A 15,654-nucleotide genomic window follows, 5' to 3' on the forward strand; every position below is an offset into this window, starting at 1 on the left:
CATTAACCTGCCAATTCTGCCTCCAAAGAAGGAGGACAAGAGCTCACTAATTTGAAGATCAAAAAGCCACTTGTCCATTATATAATTGGAATGAAAAGCAAAATGTTGCCGTTCTGAAGAGCACAGTAATTACTAGCTGTTAATTGCTCTCTCGTGGTGGCTCACTTTTAATTAAAAAGAACAGCTCGTTGCAGGCCGATAAGCAGTGGTGGAGACCAGCGGTTTAATCAACAAAGCAGAAAAATTTGTTTCTGCCGCAGCCAACAACAGCTTGAGAAATCTTCAGATGTCCAATTGAGATTAAAAACTGTCTATTTAGTGCAGTCAGATTTTATTTTAACCAAGGAAATGACTATTTGAAGTCTTCCAATGTGAGTGTCCCCACCACATCCCCGCTGGTGCCGTGGGGACTAATCACGGGCTGGGGTTGTGATCACTCAAGTAAAGAAATTTAGCGACTTTCCTCTTGACTTCATCATTCTTGGGTAATTGGCCTGTCTGAGGTGAGTACTCTTTTTCTTTCTTTCTTTCTTTTTTTTTTTAAGAAAGCACTTTAAAGTATGGAAGGCCCACAGACTGTGCATTTAATTACTGTTCATATTTCATGCAGTCAAACTGAATTTCATTTAAAAAGAAAATGATTTACCTATCTTAAAAAAATCTTATATGTTCTGCTTTGGGTTTTTTTTTCTTCCAGAGGTTATATATTTACATGCTCAAAAAATGTATTTAGGGCATCAAAGTTAATTCTGTAAGATGCTTCTCTGTCTTTTCCTCTTTCATCTAGCAGCCACACTTGAGAACTATCCTTGGGGGTGGGGGAGGGTGGAAGGGGAGCGGGGACATACTTGCGAGAAGGATAAGACTACATTTAGCTAAGAAGATTCCCTAGGTTAAGTGGGGACACTTACTCCCAGTTTGGCCAGTACATCTCCAACTCTGGACAGTGTACACGCCCCCCGCCCCGACCCCGCATGACTCTTTTCTTCTCCCTCTTCTTCTAGGTTATGGTATCTGGAAAGCCAATTGTTTTTAAAATTTGAATGTACTTCCATTTAACTGTCCCTCACAAGTCTCGAGCTATTTTTATGTCTAGTCTTTCATCAAGGAGGAAATACCGCTCTCTTCACTAATCATGAGAAAGATGTATCTCTTTGTTGTCTGGATCATATAAAAAATGGGTCTGAAGCACAATGCCAGTGATACAAACTGTTGGCCAAATATTTACCCTACGCATTGGGAAAGCATTAGTGCTGGCTGTCCCATATGAAGTGGTTTATCACTTCAGCTCAAATGTTACCTTTGAAAAGGTCTGTTCCTTTGCCAGCCACTAAAGCAAACTTCTCTTTCTCCTAAGACTTAAGGATATAGCCTACAAACACATGTATGTAAATGGGTAATTTAATTCAGGGTAATGAAAAAGTAATCTATTGTTAGCTTAATTTGATAGTCCTTATCTTTTCTTTGAAAACACTTGACGTCAGGCTGATGGTGACTGGTACCCACTACTGCTTCCATGCCAATCTACTTAAAGGCATATAGTCCTCCCTCCTATTAGGGAATTCAGCAGTTGAGTCCTAAATTAACTTCTCTGCATTAAGAAAGAAGGGGTAGCGAAGGAAAAAAGAAGTTCTATGGGGCTGTTCTTTATCCTTCTCTTCATTTATATCCAAGAACAAATGGCCTACCATTGTGGAAAAAGCAGAATCCAATCTTAATTTAAATCCCAACTCCAATGTTTCTTAGTGAATAACCATGAGAAAGTTATATAGCCTCTTAAATTTCAGCTCAATCCATGGAGAAAATAACTCTTCTAAGGGAACGTTGCAAAAAATAAATGAAATAATATTTTGAACACAGTAGGTTCTTAGGAAGTAACAGTTATTCCTAAGGAATGTTGGATGCTGGTGATATAATATACATGCTAATTCGAGAAGGGTCCCTCCTCATTCAGTCCTCTGTATATTTTCAAATATGGCAGGAGGATCTGGAGAAGACAATCCAGAATTGCTCTGTCGAGTCTTGAATATTCTCCCATTTTCTCTCGCTCCTACACTTCATCACTATATATGTTACTAATTACTTTAATTATAGAATATCTGACATAGGGTATTGGAGGGACACAGTGAATCAGTGAATGACCCAAAGAGGAATTGATAGTGAATTCACTTTAATTGAAAGGTAGAACAGCAAAAAAGAAGAAAAAGAATTATTTTCTGAAGTTTAAGTTCCTGAAAATTTTCTCAGGATGTTAATGAGCAAAAGAAGAGCACGTGCACGCATGCATGCACACGCACACATGCACACGCACACACACGCACACACACACACACACATGCACACACACACACACGCACACACACACACACATTTTGCCTGACTCCTCTTACCCAACCTGTCAATACTGTAAGTTTGGTGACCTTATTTAAGATAAACTTAAGGGAAAACTGTTATTATGAGCAATACCATTTTCTAATTTAAGAAAGCCATACAACTAGAATAATAATGAAATTAAATTATTTTTCCTAAAATAGGTACTTTCCTAAAGTACATATTCAAAGTTATTGCCTCTTTGATATAATATTCCTTTCTGGCCATTCTTCTACAGGAACTATTATATGGCTTCTTTTTTATTTCTCATTGATAATCAGGAAGCTTTTAAATCTATTATTGAACCCAATGGAAAATTCAGTGCCTTGGGTAGAAAATATTAGTCTTATCTTTATTTACAAAATAAACTTGAACCTACACTCATCCTGCCTGTAAGCAATCATGGAAATATCAAGTTATAAAGTTGAAAGCGACCTAGAAGAGTCTCATGCAAATAAGTACAAATAGTCACTAAATTCTAGACTCAGATAAATGACAAAGAGAACTGCTATTCATGTGCGTCAGGGTTTCATCTTCTCCCAAGACTGAGTAGCAAACAGTCACCTATACAAGAATAGAATTTGGTATTAAAAAGTGAATGGCCCATTTGTCGGGAAAAAGCTCTCCCACAGGCTCCTGGCATGACGCTGAATAAATGCTGTCATTTCCCTGAAGTGGTGACTAAAGTAGACAAGTCTTGAAGGCCCACACAGCTTGAAGAGTATTTTTTCACGACTACTTTAAAAAAAAAAATGTTATTGTGGCAAAATACACAAATACACAAAATTTACCATTTTAACCATTCTTAAGTGTATAATGTAACTGTACAGATTTTAAGTGTATATTACAGAAAATAAAATGTACAAGTATACATTTTAAATGTACAATTACGTATATTTACATTGTTGTACAACCACCACTATCATCCATCTTCAGAACTTTTTCATCATCCCAAACTGAAACTCTGTGCCCATTAAACGACAACTTCTTATTTCCTTCTTCCCTTAGCTCTTGGCAACAGTTATTCTACTTTCTGTCTCTATGTATTTGCCTATTCTAGGCACCTCATACAAGTGGAATCATACATTATTTGTCCTTTGGCATCTGGCTTATTTCACTTAGCATAATGTTTTCAAGGTTCATCTATGTTGCAGCATGTGTCAGAGTTTCCTGCCTTTTTAAGGGTATATAATACTCCATTGTATGGATATACCACATTTTGTTTACCTATTCATCTGTTGACAGACATTTAGGTTGTTTCCACCTTTCAACTATTGTTACTAATGCTGCTATGAACACTGATGTAACCTTTTAGCTGTTGTTAATAACATTGCTATGAACACTGGTGTACAAGTATCCATTTGAGCCCCTACTTTCTATGATGACTTTTGAGATTCAGAAAGAATCCAAGCCAACTCCAAAGGCTATTGACAGCAGCCTTTCAGCATCAGGCTCATCTCCATTAGTTAAAAAGTCAAGAAGACAGGTACATCTCTTGACAGGCTTTGCACCATACCAACCAGCAGAAGATGCCCAAGAAATGTCTTCTAATAACAGAAAGAAGGTTCAGCCTCTTTGGATCGATTACATGTTAAACCTAAATCCTTTTATAGGGTGTGGGCAATCTCTGACACACACATTGTACTAGTTAAGGGCAAAAGCCAAACAATGTGTTTATGCATGGGCTTTTCTGAACATTCATCTTCCTGTGTCTACTCAAGGCACACAGACCAGCAGGCCAGGACGGCTGTAGCCAATTCTGATCATGGTGAACTCTTGAATTCACTTCACGATTGGAATGTGGAGGGGGGCTTTTATTTCCTACTTCCTGTTTCTAATTTTCAGGCAGCACCTGTCACCAGCAGTCTTGACTTTCACAGTTTTCTTTTGAGTCTCTTTGCTTTTTTTCTCATACTTGTTCTAAGGTTTATCAGAGGAAACACTTGCCCTCCCAAGGATGGCCTCCACACTGTGACAGATTAATCCAAGTTGAGTGAACTTCCTTCAGACAGAGGACACTAATTATTATGAAGGCACTTAGAACACAATGCGAGCTGACATCTGACAGACCATTCCCTGCCAGCTCTGCATTGTCTTAATGTCAGACCCTGTCAGTTCCCAGCCTTAATTACATCCTGTTTACAAACATTAGGCCTGACTTCAGATGAAGCCTTAACAAAGGTTGACAAAGGTCAGGGTCACATTGCAAGGATGTTATCTGTCTGTACTCTCCTCCCGATAAACCAGAGGTAGAGGGCTGATTCGAGAGATAGCTTTCTGAGCAGAAAAATGCACTGTGGTCACTGTAATATCTAATCTCTGTGGACACATTTTCATCCAATCTGCTAAACACTGTGGCAGGGAGAGGGGGCCAAATTTAGAGGGCCAACTTGGTGCTTGCTTGTTATCTGAAATCCCCGGAGGGCAGACGTGGCAAAGGTGTTGGGAAAATCCTTCACCAGGAAGGCGTAGTCACACTTTTGCCACTGAATTTTAAAAAAAAAAAAATCAAGCATTAAAAAAACAAACTCCAGTTAAAATGGAGAACTCTTTCAAAGATGACAGGCAAATTTCAACTAGTATACAAAATCTGATTTTTTTTAATCATTATTTTTGAAATGTTTTTATGATAGGGTCAATAAGCAGATTTTTCTTAAGCAAAATACTCTTTAGATTCATTTTTTGTACTAGATTTATAGATAGAACAACAAACTCATTCAAATCAATTAGACTTGTGTATTTTTGAATTTCAATAGGTTACATCAGTAATTAATATTATAATTGATCATTTTTTTCATGTTACGGCCTTAGTGATCATCTGTCGATCTCTATATTTTATAAACGGGAAGACAGTGGCCCAATGCTGTTGAATTATTTAACATACTAGGTCTTATAGCACACAGGTGGCAAGGCTGGGCTAGAACCAAAATCTCCTGTGCCTAGTCTAGGGTTCTTTGGAAGTATACACTTTTTTTTTTTTTTTTTAGTATTCTTATGGAGTCTGGTATCTAGTTACTAGACATCTTTTTAATAACTTATTCATTTTGCCCTTTCAGCCTCCTACCTTAAGAACTAAAGAATTTACATTCTTTCTGTCTTAGAGGTTCCTATCTTCCAAAACATAGATTGCTTTAAATGTTCTTCTCTGGACACGATCCTCTAAGTCGTAAAATTCCCATAGTACAACAAAAGTACTCAGGAGATAAGTTACATAATCACTTAGGCCCCATTTGTTTCTCTCGCATTATCAAGACTTCTACTATGCTAGGTCCAGATCATTTTCTTAATCTGCCTCCAGTACTTGCAATTTGTTCAACAGGCCTTCTCTCTAAATGTACTCTTTACAGAAGTCATCTCCAAGTGTATTTATAACAACCTGGTCATAAGTGGTCGTTTTAGGTCCGTGCTACTTTGTAGAAATCACATCTTTTGGTCTCCAGGTCCTCACCTACACTGTCCTGCCATACCCCATGCTCTATGCTGTGGAGACTCACTTTCAAGCCTACTGCTCAGTCACTCTCCCAAGAAGCTCATCTGGCCCAAGAGTTTCAATTTCATGCTACCAGTGGGTAACTCTGAATTTTTAGGCTTAGTCCTAATTCTTCACTTCTCTTTCTTCTTCATCTCTGTGAGAGGCATCTACAGCACAGTGTCAAATCAAACACAGTAAGTCTAAAGAGCAAATCATGTCCAGGGTCTCCCCGCAACACCTCTCATCTTGGAAAGAAGAAACACCATTCTCCTGATTCCTCATTTTACTTTTGAGTCAATCGTTCTTTTTGATCCCTCATTTTAATTTTCTCCATAGTGAGGAACCATGTCTTGTTAATTGCTTTGTCCAAAGTGCCTGTCACAGTACCTAGAACATAGTAGACCCTTATTAAAATATGATGCATGGATAAATGAGCAAAAAATAAAAGAATCAATGAATGCATGGACAAATTTGGTGAAATCACTGAGTTTCTTTCTCTACAGCATTCCAGCTCCTCTTTTCTACTTCCTCTTTCATGGCCATCTCCATTTTCAAGCCTTCCATCACCATGAGTTTGCATTACTATAAACCATAGTTTGTTCATTCATCTGCCTTAACTTCTCCATTTGATCCATCCTAACTATGGCTGGGCACAGGTAGTAACACCATGCAAAAACTAGTGCTTCACTCTTACCTGTAATACAGACCACTTGCAACAATCTTAGTGAATATTCTAATTTGTTATATAAAAATGTCAAGTAGCTCTAGGCCCAGGTCCAACTCCTGCCAAGTATGACTTATTTTGTTCCCCCAGGATGACAATGAAATGCTGTTAACTATCCTTTGACTATGATCCTCTGAACAGGTATGTACCCCATAACATTCTGTGGTTTAGACCAGATTTCCCAGCTTATGGGAGATTATGTCATTTGGGACTGAATCCAAGACTTGGCTTAAATAAAGAAGTATTACTGCCTTGCTGCTCATGCGTCGACCACATGCACAGAGTGAAGGTAGATGAATCTGCCCATCAAGTGTAATACGGAGCTCTCTGATGACAAAGTTGACTTATGGTAGTAAAATTGAGATTACAGTAAAATCGAACTAAAATCCTTAGGTGTTATAGTACTTTAACGTGCTTCACTCACTAAGATGAGCCTCCTAGTTCAGAAGATAGTAGCTACCAAAGGTTAAAAAAGTTGCGTTCTAAGATATTTCCATTGTAAAGCTGCAAAGTTTGTGTTTGTTATGTCTGCCAGCTAGTGGCTGGAATGTCCAGTAGGAATTTCTAACAATTAGCGGAGGGAATAAATGTGGGGTGGAGGCGGGGGAAAGGGAGGAGAGCCAAGAAAAAAAAATGAATGAAAGAATGAATTCTTTCCTGTAAAACCTTGTAGAAATGTGATAAAGCTGGCTTTTTTGTGTGCATTACTTATACATTTTAGTGCTAAGTACAGTTTAAAGATGGACCATAATCATCTTTTATCCGTGTCACACTGACACATTAATGGTTCTATTTGTAAGTCTTAGGACAAGATCAATAATTGAGAGCTTTAAAACATTAGGCACACCTGCAACTTCTTCCCACCGCTGAAAAATAACTGCCTGCTCTTTTTTAAGGGGGTTGTTTTACTTTCATTGTATTTGTAACATCAGTCATATGCGCAACTCACTCTCCCATCAGAATTGGGTTACAGCCAGTGGCTAACGCCTCCGGAAATACAGACCTAATATTTCACAATAGCTCTAGGAGGGTCTGCAACCACATGCTTTACTAACCCAAACAAGAAAATCTAATTTTAGAGGGAAAAGAGTTCAGAGGGTTATAAGGAAACCATGTCAGTAATCTAGTACATACATTTATATTTTGGGGCATGCAAAAGTTCAGTGCTTAAGTGAACTCCTAAATTCCTAGTACACTCACAATAAGCTGCTTAATTCAAGTGCAAGGGAATCTTACCACAGGATTTCATAAAATGCAACTTTTCCAAACAGAAAAAAAAGACACTAAACAACCAAAAATTCTACAGCTCTTAAGCAGAGAGTCAAAGAAAAGATATCATTTTACAAAATAACTTAGTTTGCCAAGATGATTCTGCCTCATTCAGTGGTTGGGGGCGTGAAGAGTGACTAAACGGTTTGGCATGCAAGGAGTCAGGAACATGTGAAAGCATACACTTTGAGGGTACAAAATTAAACAGGAATCCTCAGCACCCACTGAAAAAGGAATCAGGATGGTTGGAGAAGCAACTGTGTCGACACTGACCATTGAAGGCTTGAGTGCCAAAATCTTTCCTTTCATTCAGATATCTGGATCCAAAGTAAAATATTTTTTTAATTTAAAACAATGCTAGGTTTGATTTTAAAAATGTATTGTGCGTGGGATAGGTCAACATGCTGTCCTCATTCTCTTCTCAGAACCTTGAACAACATCCAGCACATAGCAAATGCCCAGTGAATGTTTGTTCATGGGATGGGCGAATAAATGAGAATGCAGCAGGGGCTTGAACGTTAACTTGGTGCCTTCTATGTATTATATTTTAAAGGAATCTCTTTAAAATATATGAGAGCCAGTTTATTTTTAAATCAACTTTTCCATAATATACAAATCAACTCAGAAAATAAATAGAAATAAGGAATATAATTTTCTTTCTTGCTGGTGAGCTATCAAAAAAAATTTTTTAATCCCAATAGACACAACGATGTATAATTCTGCCTTAAAAAAAGAAAAACGGCTGTCCAGAGAAGCTCCACCCATATCCCACAACTGGAAGAGCAGCTGCCTTCCGAGAATGACAGGAGAGAGCACCAAGTAAAGGTCCTGCCCAAAAGATCCAACTTCGCCTTTCATTCCACCATAGCAGCAGCTCTCCTCTGGTCCTTTGGGTTAAAGGTGAAGAATAAGGGAGGAAAAAGTAAGTGAGGTCTGCTAGGGGACTTTGCCATAGGCCAGATCCTGAGGAACGATATTATTTCATGCTCCCGTGACAATCCTAACTCTCTCACTCCATTATGTTTGCCCAAGTTTCTGAGCAGCTGGGAGCTGGCCAGTTCCCATAGGGCCAGCAGCCTAGGCAAATAGCAGTCATCATTGATTGATGCAAAGTAAATATTCAGTTCAGCCATATAAAGTACATATTATTATCACCATTTTACAGAAGAGAACATTAAGGCTAATCTATTTAGCAGGTGGTGAAGTTGGGATATGAACCTCAGTTCGTCTGACACTAAAACATGAGATTTTTTTCCGCCACCCCACTCTGCCTCCTGGGTCCCTGTGCAGGCTCATACTCCAGATGAGAATGTGGTTATGAAGAGGCACTCTCTTCCATGTTCAAACTTGGCATCATTTTTAGATTAAAATTCTTTGTATATATGGGCTTAATAATTTAAGCCTAATGGCTTAAAATTTGAAAAAACTAAAATATCACAGAGTAACAAATCATAGAAGTCTCTCATTCCACCATACACTACAGAGGGAAACTTCTTTGTAAGACTATCTTGCAAGCTTTATTTGTACTTGTGAAAATAAATATATTGTATTAACATTACATAGTACTTTTCCGCTGAAAGAGTTCAAAGCATTTTTCCAATGCCAATTTTGGTATTTGCTTGAGGAAAAAAAAAAGCTAAAATATTATAGACAAACTCTAGGAGGCATCTCTTACATAATTTCACTTCCTTCTTCCCCAAAGAATGTAGGCATCTCAAAATAAAACACACATCAACACTAAAACTATTCAAATAGAAGACTAAAATTCATGGAGAAGTACAAGAAAAAATATATATATATGGCTACTACCATTTGAGCACTGAATTTAGTATTCAGCTTCTTGAAAAACAAAGTAAAAAGAAAAAAATGGGTTATATATAATTCTCATTATCCAATAAAAGGGCTTTCTGTGAATTGTTAAGAAACTCTGATTAAGCTATTGGATATAAGATACCGACTACCACTATTTTATAAAAAATATAGATAACCTTCATGTGACATTATTAAATAGACCCTCAACCAAAGCTAAAGGAGCATCATTAAAAATAAAAAATGTAATTTGTTTCAAATGCAATTCTATTTTTGTTCTACATGGATCCTATCTGATTTTTACACCAATGAATAGTATATTTAATTCCTTCCACCTTTTTCAGTATCTTTTAGTTGTCTGTACATTTTTAGCAATAAAAGTCCATCATATTTTTTAAGGTGACATCTATGGATATTTCCTATGTAACCTTAGCTCTGTGCTAAGCATGCATTCTCTTGACTCAGAGACTCAGGGCTACTAAAGATCTTACCCTCAGTGTCAGAACCACATGTGGCAGGCCCAGGAGTCCAGCCTGGTTCGTCTGATTCCAGAACCAAGCTTTTAATCACCATGTCATGAATCCTCTTCTGTAATCTGTTTACTATAAGGGTGTGCAACATTTTTATCTATATTTCCAAAGTCAGATAAAAACATCTTCCTGGGGAATTAATATTTTCCTTAGATCAATTCGTCATAGGCAAGCGTACAGAGGAAATCTGGACACTAGTTGCTTTTGATCAGGTAAAGGATCTGAAATCATAACCCAATTTTTTTAAACTTAAGCAACAACAGACAATAAATACTGCAATATGTGGGTAAATGAAAAGAGTCTATGTGGATGGTAGGAAGTTATATATGTCATGGAATAAGCAATAGGAACTTTCTCTTCAGGTTACCAATCAACCCAAAGTCAGTTGAAAGTAACCAATTGTCATCATGGATAATGTTCTAGATGAAATCTAGTGGTCAGAGCAAACACCTAAAATACCTTGGACCACACTACAAAAACCCAGAAGCAATTATCACTCATCATTGCCCTGGCAAGAAGCTCCAGGGAGACCAAAGACTGAATGAGTAAAGGGACCACTATCACCTCTTAAATCTTGGCCGACTACTTCCAGATGAGCTATTTGGCATACTGAGGAAATGGAGCTCAGAAATCTTGCCCAGATGTTGAATTTCAGCTAGAAATCATCAATAGTTGGGTCCATGGTCTTTTAGTTTCATTTATAAGACAATGGATTTTTCCAAGCATGGTATTTTGCTACTACTTTTAAGCAGATTGTATCTTCGAAATTTGTTAAGACTTACCCAAAATGGCCCAAGCATGTAGACATTTTACACTATGAGAAAAAACAATAGCAAGAAAAAAAAAAATAGCTTGTCTCAGGGCAGTTATCCAGGGGAAGGAGTGTCCTCCAAGGCTTACACAAATAGATTCTTCCTCTCTCTTCAAATCAGCCTACAACACACTCTGAACTCCAAAGTTTTTCAATAATTTGTTAGACAAAAACGCTAAAGTTATTGCTCTTTTCAAAACATTCCAGTAGAAGAACACCTAAGTCACAGTTGATGGCAGCTGTTTCTCATAAGGACATTCCCCAAAATAATAAAAGCCCAAGGATTTCTACCCATGGCTTTAGTCACATTATATGTAAGTACTAGAGATTCAAAAATTAAAAACACAGAAATAGTACTTGCCCTCAAGGAGTTTACATTCCAACAAAGAAGTAAGAAAATGAACATCAAATCATGCATAGCTATTTAATTAAAATCATGATAAGAAAATCGCTGACAAATTTAGTCCTAGTGCCCTCCAATACAATTTAAAGGAGCCTAGATTCCTGAGAGAGGAAACAAGATAGGGTGAAGCAATAAATTGCCAGTTATCCAAAAGTATCCCTGTGAAAATGCTTCTAAAAATAAAGTTTAGAAGAATTTTTCCTGGGATGCTCTACCTAACCTCCAATTCTAGCAACTGGACTCTGTTGAGTCTGGTCACCAAAGTTGAAATGGCAACCCAGCCCCCATAAATTTAAAGCCCTGAATATATACAGATATATGTGTACTGTACTTTTCACTCTCTCCTGGTTTTTTTCCTTGCCAATTTCACATTTTATTGACATCCTCATAACAAGTACAGGAATGGCTCTGTCTTAAACTTGATAGCTAGAGTGGTGAAGTCGACTTTTTTTCCGTGTCCTTTCTGTAACTAAAAATTAACATTAAAAGGAAATAAGAGCACTTCTTTCAGTGTAGAATCAAGGCACATCTTAAAAAGAAAAGTAGAAAAATGTTTGTCTAGTTTTAAAACAACTGCTATGATCTAGCCTGAATTTTAAAATCATAGACTCCTATTACATTAGACTTTGAATAAATCTTAGAATGTATCTCATTTTATACATGAAGAAACTGATAATGTGCTATTGATCTGTGAGGACCTCAGTCATTTAAACCTTGAGATATTGAATGTGATGCATATCCAAGTTACATGAACTTTGACATGAAACCACTGGTAGAATGGAAAATATCTAAATACACCAAATTGTGTGCAAATATACAACTATGTATAGTTACAATCAAATTAGCTGGTAAGTCACTACTCTCCAATGTCAGAAATACAAAAGTAGCTCTGCACGGAAATCACTGCGGCTGTTATACCAAGTAAAACAGCGCCTGCCCCTCGGCAGACTCCACTTCTAGGAAGAGCCCATCATAAGAAAAGATAGGGGTGAGGAGGATCAATATGGCTCCTTACCCCAACAACCACCTGCTGAATTAGATGAGAAACACTCCAATGCTATTTGGAATTTAAAAAGTAAAAGCTTAGGAATGACTTTGCCCATTTTTTTTCTGCTCATGATTTTGACTGCTCAGCCTCCATTCTCTGTCCTTCTGGTAACAGCAGCTGTTTTCCTTTAGATAACCTCTCCTTTCCCATTCACAGACCTGTTGTTCAGGTGAGGCTGGCTCCTTCCTATCTCATACCAGACTCCAAAAGAGAGCACATGACCAAAGCCTTGCCAATAGGAATATTTCACCCCTTGATTGCAGTGATTGGTTTAAGGTTGGGTATATGACCCAAGCCAGGCCAATGTCTGCATTCTCCAAGAAGCAGTGGGAAAGAAAAGAATTTTTCTTGTTACTAGCTGAGAGCTTCCTGGATTCACAATAAAAAGAGAGCCAACAAGAAAATGAAGCCAACACAGAAGAAAGCAGAAGAGAGAGGTGGAAAGAGTCTGAGACATAATGACTTCACCGAATCCCTGGATTCAGTAGCTGCCCTCAACCTCTCAATTACCGGCTTCGGTAAATCTCCAGGTTTTGTTTTTTCTTTTCTAAGTAAATTGGAATTAGATTTTTCTGCCTTTTGTAAACACAAGTGTCCTGACCAATATATCCATCTCCTCAACCCTGTTCCCTCCCCCATCTCCTCTATCCTTGGCCTTCCAGTACAGTGAAAGGGACACTAGGGGTCCGAAGACTGGTCCTGGGTCCACCACTTCCTTGAGCCACAACCTCTCTAAGCTGCAATTTCCTCATAAATAGAGGTGGAGCCTACATCTTTTCTATCTAATAGTGTTAGGATGGATCTTACCTTGAAGGGTTTTGAGGACCAAGCCAGGTCATTAATAGAGAAGCACTCTGGTAAACATATAATGTTTCAAACATAAAATGTAATTATTGGCTAAGTTTTAGAATTCTCTCGTTCCTCATTTTCGTTCTTTTGTCCTTCTTCCATTTTGTTAAATAAGAATATGAGTCACAATCTAAAAGGTTATGTTGGCCAATTGTCTAACTATTTTTATAAAAATTTAAAATCTTAATTTAAAAAAATACTGGCTTTGTAGAAAGTGGGAGGAATGTGTGGCTTAGTGGCTTAGATGTCCAGCAAAATAAGCTTTAAATCCCAGCTCTACCACTCACCCCAGCTGTGTGATTCTGGCCAAGTCATATAATCTCTCTGAGCTTCAGTTTACTAATATCTTCAGCAAGGATAAAATCGCCCAATTTTATGGATGTCTGTGACAACTGAAGCATATACAAAGGGTCTGGCAATAGATGAAGCTCCATAAATGGGAGGAATACTAGTGATCATTGTTATTACTTGCAAGAATCACAGAGACATAGGGTTACATCTAAAAGGTGAATGGGGCTGGAAGGATGAGCCAGAGGGACCAGAGACCACTATAACAGAAAAGACTGATGAGTCTCAAAGGCCTGAGCTGGCTGAGTCCAGAGTCCTGGAATCAGAGGGTCAAAAACAGCAATACTATTTCTTGTTCATAACTCATACTATGCCTGCTGCCCTAATAGTTTCTGAGACACTGCACTTTGAGCTCCTCAAGCTCCAGGTGTGTGCCTTGATTATTTGTGTATACCTGATCCTTAGCAAGCACTCAGTAAATGCTCACTGTGATTTCTGGACATGATGATCTCTTGTCCTAAAAGAAAAGCTGCCTCCACATTTTGGTGTTCATTTCCAAAGATTAGAAAACCAGACAAAGTCCATGATGAGTATGTACTTTTTCACTGGAAGAGAGACCCATAAGTCCTTTATTATGTGGCTAAGTTGGTCTCCCAAAATGTTCTCACACATCTCCAGCTCCTCTAGTGTCTTCAGATGTATGGGAGGTTAATCTTCTGGGATGTGTGGTTCAGACCAGTGTAGCACTGGCATCATCTGGGAGCTTGTTAGAAATGCAAATTATTGAAGCTAAGCAGTGCCAGGCCTGGTTAGTACTTAGATGGGAGACCACCTAAGGAAGACCAGGTGCTGTAGGTGTAAAAATAAACAAACAAACAAATAAATGCATGAATGAATGAATGAATGAATGAATAAATAAGGGATTGTAAGCTGACAAGGTCCTTGCTTGCAATCTGTGAGGTCAACCAAGTGTTGCCTCACCTAAAAAAAGAAAAAGAAAAAGAAATGCAAATTCTCAGGCTCTTTCTCAGACCTACTGAATCAGAGACTCTATGCATAAGACACAGGCATCTGTGTTTTAGCAAGAGCTCCAAGGATTTGGATGCACACTAAAGTTTGAAAAACACTTCTCCAGATAGGACCTTAACATCTTCATTTTTTAAAAGACATGCAAGTAAAATTTCCAGTATTTCCATGTTGAGGGGCAAGTAGAAGTTACATTTACAACCTAACTCAATCATGTGGCTTCATTTTTATGCTTCCTGTGGCAAACTTACTCAAAAATATTTGTTAAATACATACAATACAAAGATGAGTAAGATCACAGTGTCTGACAGTTAAAGAGCTTTAGTTTCTTTTCTTAAGGGATCAATGAGTCAGCTGCAGACTCTATATTGCCCTCTGAAGTGTATGTGGAGTTTATAAGAACTCTACATTTGTATTGCGCCCATTATTGATATTATGATAGACTGAATACCCATCTGCCATGGTTTACAGGGGCCAAACCTGCTGCTCCAAAGTACAGTAGACGACATGTGGTAAGAGAAGCCAGAAAAGTAAATAAAGTCCTTCTAGGATCCCCAGGCACTTTAGTCCTGGGCATTCAGAGGTCACGTGCGATCATATTTATGTGAATTCGAGGACAAAAAAGTATGATAGTAGTATAAAGTATAGATATAGCTGGTATAAACCATTGTGGCAGAAGAAATTTGAAAAGAAAGCTTATGTAATGTAATCAATCTTCCGATGTGTGTGACAACTCCCTAGACCTGGCCAGATTTTCTAAGTAGTATTCAGAAATAGTGAGTGTTTTTTAGGAAATTGACATACACAAATTACTCCACCCCTTCATACACTTGTGAAGATCTGATATTTAGTGCCAGATCCAGCATTTAAAAATTTAAAAGGAGAGAACCCTGATTAACTGTGTTTGCAAGACTTCCCCAACATAATAGATGTCAGGAGACAAGTATGACATCACATTATAAATAAATTTTTAATGGGCATCACTTTAAAAAATTAAAATTAAGATCAGCCTAGCTAAGCTCTTTTATCTTTTTTTAACAGAAAATTAACCAAAA

At 37.8% G+C, this 15,654-nt stretch overlaps 1 protein-coding gene and 1 long non-coding RNA gene across 6 annotated transcripts in view; one reads left to right on the forward strand and one right to left on the reverse strand.

Annotated features, from left to right (window-relative positions):
- MECOM (MDS1 and EVI1 complex locus) overlaps positions 1 to 15,654 on the reverse strand; it is a 528,538-nt gene that overhangs the window by 384,031 nt on the left and 128,853 nt on the right. The gene's annotated exons all lie outside the window — the stretch shown is intronic.
- Positions 212 to 15,654, forward strand: part of LOC112479036 — an 18,212-nt gene continuing 2,769 nt past the window's right edge. Inside the window, exons 1-2 of the long non-coding RNA XR_003046027.1 lie at positions 212 to 503; positions 6,657 to 6,707. This is a non-coding gene — a long non-coding RNA (uncharacterized LOC112479036). The remainder of the gene's footprint in view (positions 504 to 6,656; positions 6,708 to 15,654) is intronic.

This window comes from Pteropus alecto, unplaced genomic scaffold (assembly GCF_000325575.1).
Source record: "Pteropus alecto unplaced genomic scaffold, ASM32557v1 scaffold33, whole genome shotgun sequence".
Classification (NCBI taxonomy): domain Eukaryota; kingdom Metazoa; phylum Chordata; class Mammalia; order Chiroptera; family Pteropodidae; genus Pteropus; species Pteropus alecto.